General features: G+C 39.5%; 1 non-coding gene across 1 annotated transcript; it reads right to left on the bottom strand.

Moving 5' to 3' along the window:
* Window positions 1-1,093: 1,093 nt before the first annotated feature.
* Window positions 1,094-1,231, bottom strand: LOC119237753 (small nucleolar RNA SNORA70). Its single transcript, XR_005123398.1, has one exon. It is a non-coding gene; the product is annotated as a small nucleolar RNA SNORA70 (small nucleolar RNA).
* Window positions 1,232-17,927: the final 16,696 nt, after the last annotated feature.

A 17,927-nucleotide genomic window follows, 5' to 3' on the forward strand; every position in this document is an offset into this window, starting at 1 on the left:
GTCTCTCCTGCTGCTCCCCTCAGCAGTGTACTTCAGTCAGTCTGCCTGTCCTGCTCCCCACTCTGTCTCTGGTGAGTCCTCTCACCCCCACACACCTCTGGCCTGTACCCCAGTTCTTGTATGCATAAATAAATAAATCTTAAAAAAAGAGAAAGCCTCACCTTGCTAGCTAACCATGTTTACAACACTTGTTTAGTGTTACAACATAGTGAAAAGACTGCTTTCCAAGGTTACATTAAAAAAAATTCACCCACTCCATCCTCAGTTGTTCTGCTTTTCAGTTATAATACGGGTTTGCTGGTCACTTTTATTTCCTACTTGGGCTCTCCTCATTCTAGTGGATTTCAATTATGGTTGTGTTTTTTTTTTTTTTTTTGTGGGACCCTAGCCGGCGGCCGGGAAACGAACCAGCGCTGCAGAGGCTGCGGGCAGCCTCGCAGCCGAGCGCTCAACCGCTGCGCCACCAGGGGAGGCCCTGTATTTATTTTTTGAGAGTGGAAAACATCAACATGATTCTATCCCCTCCTATTTATCTCCTATAGGGAACCATTTTCATTAGTTTCCATTAGAAGCGAGCAGATACGCATTTCCTTACATCCTCTTCTTCCTCGCATGAAAGATGGCACACTACATACACTCTTTTTCTTTTTGCCATTTTCACTGAAAACACATGCTGGATATCACTCTTACTGTCATTTACTGAACATCATGATCAATGATGGGCCATTGGACAACAGTGTCCCCAAAAGGCACTGCCATATAAACTAGGTGTGTAGGAGGCTAGACCATCTAGGTTTGGGGAACTAGGACATTTCCATGATGACACAATGAGGAAACTGCCTAACAACCCATTCCTCAGGAAGCATCCCTGTCATTAAGTCATGTATGACTATAACTAGTTCATTGAAACTTTTTCCCTTCCTTTTTTTTTAAAAAGATTTATTTATTTATGCACACAAGAACTGGGGTAAAGGCCAGAGATGGGGCGGTGTTGAGAGGATTCACCAGAGACTGAGTAGGGAATAGAACAGGCAGATCTACTGAAATACACTGCTGAGGGGAGCAGTGGGCGAGGCAGGAGAGGTCTGACATAAAGGACCCCTAAAGTCCCTTAGAACAACTGATAGAAGCAATAGGCTGGCCACATATACTACCAAGGAGGCTGCTGTTTGCAGCCATTGCACACTGGGCCCCATGGGAAGAACAGCATGGTCGGCTTAATTGGTTGCAGGTAATTATCTAACTAGGAAGGAGATTTAGCACCTTCTAAAGTATAAAGAGCCGTTTGGTTGGAGGTGTGTGTATATGAGTGTGTGCAAGCATATGTGGTTTGCTCATATGTCTTTCCCTATTATTTGTTAGGTTCTTATGCCAGTTTTAATACTTTATGTTCTCTTTCAGTTTATCATTTGCCTTTTGATGTTATGTCATCCGTCATGAAAAATCTTTAATATTTTATTTTTTTAAAGATTTATTTTTGCATGCAGGAACTGGGGTGTAAGCCAGAGGTGGGGGTGGTGAGAGGATTTGTCAGAGAGAATGGGGAGCAGAACAGGTGGATTAACTGAAATACACTGCTGAGAGGAGCAGCAGGCGAGACAGGAGAGGTCTGCTGCGTCATATGGGTCAGCTCCTTGGCCAGCCGGGGATCTAACTTGTGCTGTAGAGGCTGGCAGTAGCTGGATAGCACTGTCTTTAACCCCTGAGCCACCAGGGAGGCCCCAAATTTTTAATATTTTATAATCAAGCTTATCATCTTTTCTTTTATTATCTCTGGATTTTTGAGTAGTTAGAAAAACTTTTCCTATACAAAGTTTAATGAAGAATTTACCCATGTTTTCTTCTGGCACTTACAGAGCTTGTTTTTTTTATTGTCCATTTGGTTCCCTAACCTGCTTGGAGTTTAGTCTTGAGTATGGTGTGAAGTATGCATTGAATTTTACTTTTACAATTGGCTACCCAGTTTTCGCAGCACCATTTATTAAAAATAGTGATTTGAGATGCTAGTTTTATCATATGCTAAATCTTCAAATGTACTTGGGTCTATTGTTTTTTTTCCTCCTATTCTAGAGGTCTGCTTGACTTTTCACTGGCAAGTAATACTTGGCTTTAATTACAAAGACTATTGGTTTAGGACAGCAAATTCACACTCTAAGAACATATTAATAATGTTAAATTAAGCGTTACTATCAATACCTTGCTTATTTTCACTGTTGTGTAGTGTTGCTTTGTATGCCTGTGCCATAATCTACCCATTTTTCTACAGACAGACTTGGATTGTTTTCAGTTTAGGCTATAGTGAAGAAAACTGTTATGGACATTCTTGTGCATGTCTATTTTGAATTCTTAGGAGTGAAAATGCTAGGGTATAGAAGCATATAGGGGGCCTCGCTGGTGGCACAAGGGGTTAAGACACAATCTATGAAGCTGTCCACAGCCACTGCAGCACAAGTTCCATCCCCAGCCAGGGAGCTACCCACATGGCGCAGCAGACCTCTCCTGACTCACCTGCTGCTCCCCTCAGCAGTATACTTCGGTCAATCTGCCTGCTCTATTCCCCACTCTGTCTCTGGTGAATCCTCTCACCCCCCACACCTCTGGCCTCTATCCCAGCTCTTGTATGCATAAATAGATGAATCTTTTAAAAAAATAATTTTTTTAAAAAAGTATATAGGCATATATTAACTTCAGTGGATACAACCAAGCAGTTTTTCAAAGCATCTGTGCATGTTTATATTCCTACCAAAGATGTATGAGATTCCCAGATATTCCACAGCCTTGTCCTCACTTTCTATTACTAGTCTTATTAGTTGCCTTAAAAAAAGAAAGAAACTTTGTATGACGTACATTTTTCTTCTTTTTCAATTCAAGGGCCTTTCCTTGCTTTGGAAACACATACATACATAAAGCAGGGCCCCATTTTTCATGACATCTAACAAATTACTCATAGCCGTGATGAATAATTCAGTTTTATAGAAAAACATAAAAAAGCAGTTATCAGCCTAGATTCAGTGTAGCAGACGGTTTGTTGCCTACTCAAAAACTATTTCCTCTCTCCCTCCTTACTCGCAGAATTTTAATTTTGTTCAGCACCCATTCTTCAGGGAAGGTGACCCTATCTTCTGCTCATTAATTAGGGTTGTATCCTAATTAATCTGAGCTAATCATGGTCTCTTATTCCTTTCAGCAGTAATTAGCTGAGGAATGAGCATGTGACCCAGATCTAACCATTGAGAAATGAGGTAAAGTCTCCTGAGGGGGAAGGCTCATCGGAAAGGTTTCCTTACTGCTAAGAAGGAGGCTCCAGGAGAAATGATCCTTTTTTCCTGTGGGTGTGATATATCTGGATAACTTATGTAGAACTGCAACAATCATTTCACTGCCAGGCTGAAAATGAAGCACCTATATGAAAAGATCACAAGAAACAAGCAAAGAGTCTTTAATACTGGTCTTAGAAACTGCTCTAGCCAAGTTTATGTGAATAAATTCACTTATTGTTGAAGATCATTTGGGCTAGATTTTTCCACTCTGTCACTATAACTAAAAAACCTGACATTGGCCATTGTTAAAATAGCAAAGGGAGAACAGTATGTTTACTCATCCCTTATAAATATGTACAGCAATCTCCTGGTTCTAGAATAGTGGTTCTCATTCAACATTAGAATCAATAGAAAGATTTATTAAAACAGGTTGCTGGAATTCACTACAAAAATTTCTCTTTCAAGAGCTTGGGGGTAGGATCAAGAATTTGCATTTTTGAGTCCTCTCTGACTGCCGAGGGGTTAAGTCAGCACTATCATTCCTATGGCCTCAGTTTGATCCCCTGCCAGGGAGCTAATCCACATATGGCACAGCAGCCTCTCCTGTCTCTCCCGCTGCTCCCCTTAGCTGTGTATTTCTGTCACTCTTCTTGTTCTGCTCCCCACTCTGGCTCTGGTGACTCCTCTCACCCCCTCACACCTCTGGCCTATACCCCACTTCTTCACAAAAAATAAAATGAAGTAAAATAATTATAAAAAATAAGCAATTTGCATTTCCTAAAAGATGCCCATGCAACAGATCCAGGCACCACACTTGGAGAACCACTCTTTTAGAATATAGACTCAGGCAGCAGCTCTCCTGCCTGCCTCTTACCATGCAGGTGTTTTTCTTCACCAATCTTCTCCCTTTGCAAAGCATCAGAGGCAGCTCTGATCCCAAGACTGCCCACCTGTTTCTCTACAGGCCTCTCTTTTTAACAGACCTGTCCCTTTCTGGGACAGCTTTCTGCCTTCTTGTGTCTGCAAAAGCATCCTGGACTTCCCTTATCTGTTTTTTTTTAAAGATTTATTTACTTATGCATACAAGAGCTGGGATGCAGGTGCAGGGGGTGAGAGGATTCACCAGAGACAAAGTGGGGAGCAGAACAGGCAGATTAACAGATATACACTGCTGAAGGGAGCAGCGGGTGAGACAGGAGAGGTCTGCTGCGCCATGTGGGTCACCTCCGTGGACAGGAATCGAACTCTGCTGCGACGGCTGCTGATAGCTTCATAGTGCTGACACTTAATTCCTTGCACCACCAGGGAGGCCCTTTCCTTATGTTTTTATAATAAATCTGCCCTTTTAAATTAAAAAAAAAAACTATAGATTCAATCTAACTATACTTAAAAACAAGCTTATAAAAATCTCATATCCTTCATGAACTTCATGTCAGTGAATACAAATCTTTATCAACATTTTGACTGATTACCTAGTATTATGTTATGTGGATTTACCAGGATTTGCAAAACCACATTACTAATAATAGATACTTCTGTTTGGGGGAACTTATTATATTAGCATGAACACATCTGCCATAAATATATTTTATAATAATCCTGACTGTTTAATAATTTCCTTAAAGAAAATCCCTTCCTTCTTCTTGTATTCTCTTCCTCATCTCTGTAATTTCTAATCCATTGTTTTTAGGTTTATGCATCTTACTAGAGGACTTTTGGTTGATACACTTCAGCATGTCAAGACCTTGGACATTTGGGCCTCCTTGGTGGCGCAAGGGGTTGAGATGCAACCTGTGAAGCTATCTGCAGCCACTGCAGCACAAGTTTGATCCCTGGCCAGGGAGCTACCCACATGATGCAGCAGACCTCTCCTGTTGCACCCGCAGCTCCTCTCAGCAGTGTATCTCATCAGTCTGCCTGGTTCCCTGATCTGTCTCTGGTGAATCCTCTCACCCTCCCGCGCATCTGATCTGTACCCTGATTCTTGTATAAATAAATTCTTGTATAAATAAATTTAAAAAAAGAGTTGAAAAATTTAAAAAAAAAAAGACCTTGGGCATTTGCCTGGCAGTGGTTTTCCTTTTAAAAATGTAGACCACAAAATACCATGGCAGGGCCTCCCTGGTGGCCTAGAGGTTAAGTCTCAGTGCCACTACCACACCTGCGCACTGCCACAGCACAATTCCCAGCCAGGGAGCTAATCCACATGGCATAGCAGACCTCTCCTGTTTCACCCACTGCTCCTTTCAGCAGTGTATTTCAGTCAATCCACCTGTTCGGCTCCCCACTCTGTCCCTGGTGAATCCTCTCACCCCCTGCACCTCTGGCCTGCACCCCAGTTCTTCTATGCATATAAATAAATAATGTTTTATTTATTTTTTAAATCCTTTTTTTTTTTTAAAAAAAAAGAAAAAGAAAAAGAATGTCATTAATCAATCATCAAAAAAAAAGCAAGACCATGGCATTTCTAGGTACAGGCCAATCCATTCTGAAAGTTAATTTAGTCATTTTTGCCTGGGCAAGTGAATGGAGCCCAAGAGACTCTTAAGTCTTTCTTTGCTTTTCATTAACAATTTGAACTTGCTTTCTGTCTGTCATATTTTTATTTGTGTCTAAAAGGAACCAACCACACAATACTTCAAAGATCAATGCTTGCATTTAGATGTCATGTGTCAATCATCCCAGAAGGTCACACTGCAAGGGGATAAGCTGGTCAAGTTATCATGGTGATGTGTGGCCCTGTATTTTCAGATCTATTTGCCCTCCTTAATGGGAACGGCATCTTCAATTAAGCCAGAATGTTCAGCATCATTCAAGGGATAAGTGCTTACCAGAAGAAAATTGGTAAACAAAATGCAGAAAATACTTGATCATTACTGTTCTTGACTTGCGATCTTGAGGCACAGAACTTTAATATGGGAGGTTTAAACCCATGGAGGTGTTGTTAAGGGATAGAAGCCAATGGAAGATGTGAAGCAACATGATGCTTTGTATTATGGTCACTTATGAAAAGACATCTCATCAGACTATATGCTTTACACATGTCACTCTTCTGCAAAGATTGCAAAAAGGAAGTTGCATGGAAGTAATCAGTCCAAGGAAAAGCACGATTCTGGTCCTTCACAGTTCTCATTTCCCATTCGTCAAAATTTACCCTGATGGAGCGTTAATTCATCTCTCTTCATCCTGTATAATCCAACCCCTTTGCCAGCTTCTCAGAAAGCAGAGTTTCAAATTCTGTAATGTTCGTGAGGCATTACCCAAAAGAAAGGAAGGGTGCAGTTATGTGAGCCTGAGATGGTATATAAGTTCTGTGTTTCAATACACTATGTCAATTTGAGTGGGAAATAAAAGATTTCGTTGTCAAGTTTTCTAACTGATGTCTATTTCCTGGAGTTCTGAGACTATTGCTCAGTACCTTACAAAATGAACTTTTAGATTAGACACTGGTAAGGAGAGTGGAATTTCCCTCCATTCCCTCTTGGCCAAGAGCATTCCTCACCTGGGGACATTTTTATCAGATGTCTCACAACCAAAAGGAGGACTTCCTCTCCTTGCTCTCTCTCTGCCCCCAATTGATGTCAGAGTTTTTCTTCCCCATCCTCTCTCCCTTCCTTTTTCTCTCCTTCCCATTCTTCCTTCGTTCCTTCCTTCTGCCTTCCTTCCTTCAGAAGGGAGATTTGTCTGTGATTACCTTTGTTTTGTTTAGGAGCTCAAACTCCTTCATTTTACCTGGAAAACCAGCAATGGGCAAGCCAGCCATTCCCAATGGCACAGAAATGGACTGCTGGTCAACCTAATTAGTGTATAATTTAGGCTGTTTTTGACTGAGCTTGACATGTTTATTTTCTGTGAATCTATGAATTTAGAAATACCACTAAATCAAAACATAACCAAAAGCCCTCCCCATTCTCTAAATAAGAAACAGGCTCAGGAGACTTCTAAACACCTAACTATACTTTCAAAGTATCTTTTAAAAAAGAAATCTAATCACATTGCCATGAGTGCTATTTCAGCAGAATTCTTAGTGGTTAAAATTACTTTCTCTAGAATCAGAAGCCCTTAAAGAAAATTCTAGGTCTTCTTCTAAATACCAGTGACCTTAAATGTGTTATTAAATACTTAGACTCTTAGTTTTATAGTCTGTATAATGATGATTGTAACAGCAGCTAGAATTATAGTAGCATTTGTCATACCTACCTCACAGAGATGTGAGAGCTAAATGAGATAGAACATGCCAAGTTCCTGGCATATAATATGCTATTGATAAATGACACATGTTATTGATAAATGGCAAAAGTGATTGTGGTTGCTATGGTCACCATCGGCACCATCATCATTCAATTGTGTGGTTGACCATTGATCCATGAGAATCTGACTAAAATGTTGAATCTGATCAAGGAATTTGACATTAGAGGATTTTTGTGGCCCTTCACTTCAGCGAAGGGATAATGGCAGCTATCCAGGCAGAAGACCATTCTAGGGTGATGCCTGCACTGTCAATTCTTCACTTGCTGGTTTGTTACACATTATACTACCATTATGTTAAACTTCCTTTAACAATTGTCTTGCAAGTATGGGGGCCTCAAGTTTATTTCTTCTTAGGAAGCCTTATAAATAGTGTTTGGGAATTTTGTTTTGAAAACTGTAGATTACAGGTCTAACCTGTACAATGAAATTTTCTGATGCTCTGGCCTAAGAGGACAATGTCTAATATTTGAATTTCAGCCTTTATCTTACTGAAAAAAATAAGACAAAACAAAAACAAAAAAACCCAAACTCCTACCTCCCACTAACAGTTTGTTAGGGAAATAATCCTTTGGAATAGTTCATCGTTGACAGGCATCATTAATCAATCTGTTTACACTCCATCTAGGGTGATCTTGCTGTTCATTGGTTTCTAACAGAAATCAAGCAAGGGTTTATCTCATAAATTCTGCAGTGGTGGAACTAAGTACAGCAGGGCTCTAGCTTCATTTTTTGGAGTATATATCACTACCAAGGCTCCCTACCCCTCCACCTCAGGATAGATGTATTACAGCTGGAGTTTCTGTCCTATAAAGCAAAGCATCGTATTTTTTTGTATCAGCAATTCTTAACTGCAAAGACAATAATTCATCTGGTCAATGCTAGTTTCCAATGGAAGGGAAAAAAAGAGCATTGGGAAGATTTAGCTAGAGACCCTGTCTTAACATTTCTCCAACAAGTCCACTTCTAATAAAACCATTGGGTCAGAACCAGCAACATTGGATTTGACCTTTTCTAGCTTTTATTTTTCACTTGATGTGGGGTCAGATAATTTGGGTATGAACACCAAGAGATATGCTTTAGTGGGGGCAGATGAGCTACTATAGAAATTGATATTTAGACTATGAAAGCTAGTTTTCTAAGCTGCTAAAGCAGAATATTAATAAACTCCACGAAACCTCCTTGCCCCTGTATCCACAGTACCTGGAAAAGTACATGGACTGGAATGGGTAGCCATGATATGTTTGTTGAATGACAGCTGTCTGTGCTGTAAGAACATGGAGAGCCAGATCACTTGGGTAATAGCTACAACTCTGTGTGGTGTCACTGCAGTTGGTGTTATTGTCCTGCCCAACCACCCTTACCCTAGAAAAAAACATCCATCCTCCTGTGGCTGTGAGCCTTAGCTTAATCAAGGTGAGGGGCAATGCTGACTTGAAATAGGGTATTGTTGTTACAGGGCAGGGAGAGGGGCAGCCCAAACCCTGCAAACCTGCCTATTTTAAATAGGTTCTGTCATCCGCCGCATCAACACAAAACATATGAGACTTTAATGGGAAGGAACTTTAACACGATTAGGAAACAAGACAGCAAAGGAAAAGAATATAGTTTCTAAATCAAGCACCCAAAGTTACCCATCCCCCCGTGGGTAAAAGTCCATCCAAATGGGATTGGCCCAGAGCAAGACCCCAAAGCCTGCCACAAGTCTAAAGCATCTTCCAGTGGGGACCCACAGAAAAGGGTCACAAACAAGGAGACAAGTCTGGAAGGAAAAGAGCAAAATCAAAATCAAGACAAAAACCGCCATGGTCACCTCCCCATGGGTCTCTCACCCACATCTGTGTCACCCAGTCTACGACCAAAAGGCAAGCCCAGTTTCTTCACGTGTCTCTCCATTCCATGTGCCTCCTCCAGGTCTCCTTCTGGCTCTCCATCCTGCTTCCTTCCTTCTTCAGACTCCTCTGCAGCTTCTTCTCTCTCCGCTCAGCTCCACACCCTCCTTTTGGGTGGGGCAGGAAACCTGGAACCTCCCCCTTTCCTGGGGACCACCCTGTTACATTGTCAGTGGGCTGGGGGCTGGAAGTGATTGGACTGTGGATTATATTGTTTGTGTACTTTTTTTGTATGTTATAATGCTTTGACATCTTAAAAAACCTTTCTGCCTGGGGAGAGACCACCTTTCCAGGTACTAGTTAATTCTGAGAGATAGTGCAGGGCTTATCATGTCTTTTTTTTTTTTTTTTAAGATTTATTTATTTACACATATAAGAGCTATGGTACAGGCCAGAGATGCGGGGGTGGGGGGTGAGAGGACTCACCAGAGACAGAGTAGGGGACAGAAGAGGCAGACTGACGAAATACACTGTTGAGGGGAGCAGCGGGTGAGACAGGAGAGGTCTGTTCACCATGTGGGTTGCTCCCTGGCCGGCCAGGGATTGAACTCATGCTGCAGAGGCTGCAGATTTGCCTCATAGTGTGGTGCTTAATCTCTTGCACCACCAGGGAGGCCCGCTTATCATGCCTTTGTTATTTAAACTTTCACATCTGGAGACCCACCTCCTTTGGGCTTGGCACCCCAAGAGGCCTTGCTCCTCTGCCTTAATCATCCCAGGGTCAGTTACCAGGCAACTAGGGGTCACTCTTAGAGCTAAAAACCTGAAGAAATTATTCACATTAGCTAATCCTAAATTACCCTGCCTGCAGAAAGGAAATAAAGGCCCAGCCCTTTATTTTTTTATTATTGGTTTATATTTTGCGCCTTCCTGTCTTCATCTTGCTGCCCAAAAACCTGATGTTTCTCACATGCCCTGTGTGTCATGCTGTGTCTCCTGTTTCTAGGAACTATGAACCATTAAATTTTGATCTCTTGAGCTTCTCCTGTATCTTTTTCTCATGGTCACACCTGGTTGACCATCACATAAAAGAATATAGACCACAGATATAGTTGATGGTGAGGCCAACAGGATTTCCTGGTGGACAGGATATGGAAAGTAAGACAAAGAAAGAAGACAAAAAAATGAGTCCAAAGTTTTTGGCCAGAGCCACTGGATAGAGGAAGTTGAAATTTGCTGAGCTGTGAAATACACATGGGATAAGTCAGGGGTGCAGAGGAACAGGAGAGGTCATGACCATGTTAATTTCAATACCTGGAAATCCAAAAGGAGAAATAGAGTAAGTGCTTGAATAAATGAGTTTGGAGTTCAGGATTATACAGATATAATTTGGGAGTTATTGGAATATCAGTGATATTTAAAATTGGGGAAAAAATCACCAAGGGTGTGAATATTTAGAGAACAATAAAGAGTCAAGGACTTACCCTAGGACCTCCAAACTTAGAAGATTGGTCTCCATTGGTCTCTAAATTTCATTTCCATTGTCTTATTCTGGAAGCATCATGACACTTTTATCCTAGCACTTAGATTTCTCAGTCTTTTCCCAAATCTAAATTCAATCTAAAATTAATTGAATTCAAATTGAATTTTAAAAATTCAATGATTTTCTTTTAGTTATTTATTATTTGAATCAAACTGTTATTGTGCCAGTTATTTATTGTTTCATAATAACATGTATAAAACACAATGACCTGAAACACCAACATTTGATTATAGCTCATCGTATGTGGGTGCAGCATGTAGAATGGACTAGAGATTCTCCTGGTCCATTTTGGGCAACAAATATCTATTGATGGTATTCAGTTGGTGGTTGAGCTAATTTACTCACTGAAGTGATGCAAATGGAATCTGGTCAGCAACACATAAGAGCAGCCGAAAGAAGTTACACCATATTGTACAGAGAGTAAGGATTGAGCACTCTGGGAGGGGAGAGTTTACTTAGTCTTCTCAGCCTCTAGGGTGGTTACAGAAATGAGGGGAATGGCCAGAAGTTTGGTAAATTGCAGCATAAATAAGAAGAGACAACTTTACTAGTGCACAGAGAAAACAGAATCCCAGCAGAGTAAGATTTTCTCTAGCTCATCATTCTCATTTCATCTAATAATTGAGCCATGACCTTGTGAACTGCCGATCCTCGCTCTGCCGCTATTCTACACACTTCTCAGGGAATACTTTCCAGACTTTTCCAGGCATAAGTGATTGTTCCTTATGCTGGTTCCTACAGTGTTTTGTACCCGCAGGAGGTCCCCATCATCTGGCACCAGAGAGAGATTTCAAATGAGGAGCAAATTTCAGTACATAGCATGGATGTGTGTTTGGGGTGAAGGCAGGTATGGGGGAACTGATCATGAAAGAAAATGAAAATAAAACAATAAAAAGAAATTATTTCCTACTCAATAAAATGTTATTGCTGATTGCAACTACAGGCAAGAAGCAAAGAATGAATCAAGAGACTTGGGTTTTTTGGCATGAAGTTTTAATAAAATTTTATGATAAATGGCATGGTTAGTCATCCTTTAATCAAGTGTTGTTTTTCAACTTAATAAAAAAAAGATCATTTTAGGCCTCCCTGGTGTGCAAGGGGTTAAGTCTCAGCGCTATCAAGTTATCTGCAGCCTCTACAGCTGCAGCACGAATTCAACCCCCAGCCAGGGAGCTACCCACATGGTACAGCAGACCTCTCTTGCCTCACCTGTGCTCTCCTCAGCAGTGTATTTCAGTCAGTGTCCCTGTTCTGCTCCCCACTCCGTCTCTGGTGAATCCTCTTATCTCTGGCCTATACCCCAGCTCTTGTATGCATCAATAAATAAAATAAATCTTTAAAAAAATCAGTTTTTCACTAATATATACACACTTCAGTGTGTAATCTAGAGTTTCAATATTTTAAACTTTATTGATCAATAACATACTTCTAGAAAAGTGTACAACTCATTAGTGCACAGCTCAATTGATTTTCATTTTAATAAACAGTTCACACTCATGTAGTCAGCACCTAGTTCCAGAAAGAGAGCACTTGATGCCCCTTTCTTGCCCAATTCAGTTATTTTGCTCTGTCCTCCCCTAATAACTATCATGACTTACAGATGAGTTTTGCTTGTTCTTGAACTTCACATCAATGGAAGTATATGTTGAATTTGGTTTCTTTTTCTCCATGTTACACTGTGAAATGTATATATGTATGTGTATACATATATATATATATATATATATATAGTTGCTTTTAGTAACTAATACATTCTTATTGTTGTGTATTTCACAGTATGCTCAAAATTTATCCATTTATTCAAGTGATGGAAATTTGGGGAGTTTCCAGCTTGTGGCTCTTAGAAATAGGGTTACTATGAATTCAAGTATATTTTAGTGTATCAATCTTGGCAAACACATGTATGCCTTTTCACTAGGTCATGATGTAGATGTTCTTGCCTGTGAGTCTGTTAAACTTGGTCATGTCTATTCAAATTTGTTGCTTTGACATTTTGCACATTGTTGACACTAAAAATGTTGAACTTAACTGATATAATTTGCTCAGCATTACTATGAATAATTATAATATTCACAGTTTTTGTAGCTAAATAAACAGTAGTAGGGTGCTAATGATATTATTGAAACAAATATTTGACTAAGGAGGAATGATACTGATTCTTCTGAATCCATGGAAAGAAACTAAGAAGTCAGATATCCTTCAAGGAGATGAAGCTGAAAATTATACTGGAGTTTCATGCTGTTTCTCAGATATGTGCAAAAGAATTTCTCATCACACATCAAGCCATGTAACCGCTTGAAGGAGAAATGGTCAAATTCCCTGAAATAGATGAAACTTTGAAGTAGCAAGATGCTGATGTGCTTCATTCATGTGTCATGCAAGGCTATCATTATAACCTTATAAACCTAGTGTAATTGGGAATATTTTTATTCTTCCTTGGAGGTAGGTAAATAGCAATGCAGTTACTAAGATTAATGTCTTATATTTGATGAAATATAATCAGAGTGATAATATTAAAGCTATAATTTATTATAGCTTTTATATTGATTACAAATATCCTTTCATTTAATTCGATCTTCACTGCAGTCCTATTTTTAGCCCTGGAGAAATTAGGTGCCTAATGCAAAGAATCTACACTGGGTAATTGATGGAACCAGGACTCAAACTTAGGTATTGTAAAGCAGAGAGGAAATTTCCCCTTAACCCTCTGGGTTCTTTTCAGACTAGTAAAGCAAGTAACTTAACATCAGACTGATCGATAAGAGAAAAAAATATATGTATATGGGGAATCTACATGGGGGCAGATGCTAAATTAAATGAGGGCAATATAAGCATATAAATCCTGAATAAGAACAGGATAGAGGTCTGGAGCTTCAAAAAGAGAGGAGAGGGACTCAAATGATGAGAAGAAAATGACATATGATGAATACCAGGTATTTGTCCTACCACATAGATAAAATTTGCCAATAGAAAATTTATTTCTGGAAAAAATCCTAATTCTGGGTGAAATCCCCAATTTCTATTCTTCTAGATAGTTAAGGGAATGGTAACAGTTCTACTTGGGCTTGTAGGTCCTCAGCAGAGCTCAGTTGGAAATAACCCATAGTCCAAAGTGTCACATCTGGGGATGGCTTGTTCTGGAGATCTTGGGGAGGCTGACCCATCCTATGTGCAACTTATTGAATGCTGACTCTGTCCATTTCCAGGAAGTCTGAGGTTATCTAGCTGCTCTAATTGGAGGATGATTCAGTTGAGTTGAAGAGGGGCAGGGAGGTCATTTTGGCATTATATGTAAGCAGCATTCATTCCAGCTTCAACGGTCATAAAGCTTTCGCTCTGATCCAAGTTCTTTCCATCTGTACCTATATTAGTTGAAATAACGTCCTTATAAGTCTCACTGCTTCCAACATTTCTCCCCCCTACAATCTGTTCTCGATACAGTAGCCAGGACATGTCATTTTTCTACCAAAACTTTCTATGACTTTTCATATCACTTGAGATAAAAGCTGAGCATACACCACCTTACAGGCCTTGTGCCTTGTGTCCTCAGTTTACCCTGTGACTTCCTCTCTTATCACTCCTGTCCCTCCATCTCTATGCTGATTCTGAATGGCCTTAAATGGCCCCCCTTCTTTCTCAGTCATATATGTTGAAATTCTACTCTGTGCCAGGCACTGTGGGAGAATACTAGGAATATTGCCATATATCAGCTAGGAATAACTTTTGGCAGGAAGGATAGAAACACCAAAAGCAATGGCTTAAACCAAGTAAAGGTTTTTTTCCTTATTTAATTAGAAGTCTAGACAGAGGCAGTCCAGTGCTCGTACAGGGGCTCCAGGGGGCCATCAGGGACCTTGTTGGCGTCTACCTTTTTGTGGTCCAAGCTTGCTGCTCCAACTCCAGCAATGCCTGCATTCCAGGCAAGCAGGGGAGAATAGCAAAAGAAAAATGTGTGTGCCAGAGGATTCCTATGATCATGCCTTGCTGGAAAGCTCCACCCAATAATTCCTGTTTACATTTTGTTACCCATCACCACTTGGCCATCCCTAGCAGCAAAGGAGCTAAGAAGTGTAGAGCATTTGCTTGTTTGCTTTTGTTTCCTTTGGTAGGTTAATTGCTTCTGTACACAAGATTGGGACGAAGGGTAAATGAAATGCTTCCTCAAGTGAGCGACTGGCAATACTTTTCATATGACTAGTAGGCAGCATGCTCACTCAGAGCTGTCATTGTAGTATCTGCAGACAGGAAACCAGGAAGTAAGCACATACCCACTTGCAAAAAAAATGCCAAATAGCCACAAGTGCCATGCAAAGTAGTAAAGTGAGGAGAGAAGTCAGAGTGCCTCAGATTCTATGTTATACCTGCAAGTCAGGGAAGTTGCTCTCCAAAGAAAGGACATTAGAGCTGAATCCTGCATGACCAGTAGGCCAGCCTGCCAAGATCAATTGCAATTTTACCGATCCTTTGTTGGTTATAATTTAATCCAGGACACGAAAGCAGTATAACCATGTCTGCCTGGTTCTATAAAATCCGGTTTTCAAGATGTGGGATAAATCATCTTTATTTTTCCTAAGATTCCCTCAGAGCCTTTTCCTCCTTCTGACACTTTTTTTTCTTCTTCACTCTCTTCACCCTCACATACACACTGCAAAAGTTGGCATTGTTCCTTGATAATGTAAATAATCACAGGATGGAGAAGTAAGAAGCAGTTTTTGAGTTTTTTTGGGTCTGGCAAAGCCTAATGTCAGAAAAAATATCTCAGGGAAATAAGCCAGATGTGGGCAATTTATAAAAAAGAAGTAATTCTAGAAAATTCCGTTCAAGCCATAAGCCAGTCTGGTGAATGTAGGTATTATTAAGGAAGATGTATTTTTGCTTGAAGAGGTTTTCTGCGGAGGTGGGTAAATCTGCGTTACATTCTAATTCACACAAACTTAGAAAGCTTGCCAGTGCTTGGGTATTGGAACTCAGTGATTACATAAAATTGTGATTTTTAAATTTGGATGGTTTATAGGCTACAATGATGGATTCAAGTGTTACTGGATTTATCTTTTACCAAGACTGTCTTGAAATATAGTCTCTTGTTGTCGGTTCCTTTCTCCTGGTCTTTTTATGTTGTAGTTGGTTATCCTTTACCAGATAGAAACATCTTTGTGCAAGCTAACAACCAAAGCCTAAAAAACCTTGGCTAGAGCCAAATCAGCAGGCGCATTTAAGTTTCCTTCAAAAACATCAGTAGGGAGGAGGATGAGGAGATATCAGGGCACATTGTAGTTATATGATGAGGTTATTGTACACTTACCAGTGACTTTTTCTGCTTCCAAACATGTTCGGTTGCATTTCATTTTTAGGTTACATGTTGTACTGTTTTTCCCTTTTCACTTTAAAGATGATGTATTCTTTTACCCCAGATACTGCCAAAGTGGCAGAGATGATTCAAAAATAACCACGCCTCGATGATTTTTCATTCTTTATCTAGATGTTTCACCTAACTGGAAAAATTTTCCTCTTACTTGTAAGAAGTCTGTATTATAATGGATTCAGACATGTTACTTTCTCTATTGTATATAACTTTTAAAAATAAATCTCTTCTCTATATAGGGAGTCCCTGCTGTTTATTCTTTTGCACTTGCAACTACTGATAATAAACTCTACATTTTTATTTCTGAATTCCATAACTCATTCACATAGTAGTTTCACTTATGGAAAACCCAGTTCTTGTATGCATAAATAAATAAATCTTTAAAAAAAAATATTACCTGAGTGGTTCAAGTAAACTGGTGCATTATACAAAGGAATTGTTTGTAACAATTAACAACCATGTTCTTAAAATATTTATTTGATTTTATTTGTTTGTGACAACATCATCTTAAAATATTTAATGAGAAAACAGTGTTGATATTGTTGCAGAGGAGAGATTTCCCCCCACCCCTCTGGGTTCTTCTCAGGCTGATTGAACAATCATATTAATCAGACAAACTAGTAAGAGAAAGAACTAAATTTAATTGCATCTATATGACAAGTCAACATAGGCATAGATTCTGATTCTAGTGAGAGAAATGAGGGTGTAAATTCTCAACTAAGGAATGGGTAAGGATCCTGGAGCTGTAAGGAGGGAGTAAGGGGATATATGATGAGGACGGGGTGACTTCATAGGACAAAACCGTGCCTCTAGATACTTGCCTGCCTTATGATAGGTGTCTTGTGAGCCTGCGAGACCTCTATTGACCTCAGCTCAAAATAAACCGCACACCAAAGTGAAACATCTTGGGAAGATCTATCTTGAACAGCTTTGTTTGATATGTTGGATGAAAATAAGAACAAAAGAGGATAATATAATTATTATTTTTACTAGAAAATAATATATCTAAGTATTAATCCCAGGTGGGAGGGAATTTGGGTAATTTTTATGTTCTTATTTTGCATTTTCATCATTGCTTAATTTTTTTAAATAACAAAAAATGATAATGATAATGATAATTTTTTAAAATAATGATAAATCAACTATAAAGCATCCACCTAAAAATTCAGGAAGCAATTAAGTAAGCAAAGCAAGTACATTTGGGAATTAAAGAATTACAATTTGGAGTATACATATTTAGGTAGTAAACCTAAAACATACCACAAGGAGTGATAAAGTTGGAGGGTTTTATGGGAAAAAGGAGGAAGATGAGGTAAGTCATTAAACAAGAATTGATTAGTGTTAACAAACTTAAACTATTCTTGGCTACACATAATTTGTTACTGGTTCTCTGGAAAGGATGAAAAGGAAACTAATTGATTCTATCCTACATCTAAGAGTTCATAATCATTAGTTCACCTGATTAGGATATTGTCTCAAAAAATTGTTTGCTTTACAGTTTCTTAAAATAATTACTTTTGGCCCAACTCAAGGGTTTCTTGCCCAATTTAAAGGTTTTTCTTTTTAAGACTTATTTATTTATGCATACAAGAACTTGGGTACAGGCCAGAGGTGTGGGGAGTCAGAGGATTCACCAGAGACAGAGCGGGGAACAGAACAGGCAGACTGACCGAAACACACTG

This window comes from Talpa occidentalis, unplaced genomic scaffold, assembly GCF_014898055.3.
Source record: "Talpa occidentalis isolate TD23 unplaced genomic scaffold, MPIMG_talOcc4v2.1 talOcc4.10, whole genome shotgun sequence".
NCBI lineage: Eukaryota > Metazoa > Chordata > Mammalia > Eulipotyphla > Talpidae > Talpa > Talpa occidentalis.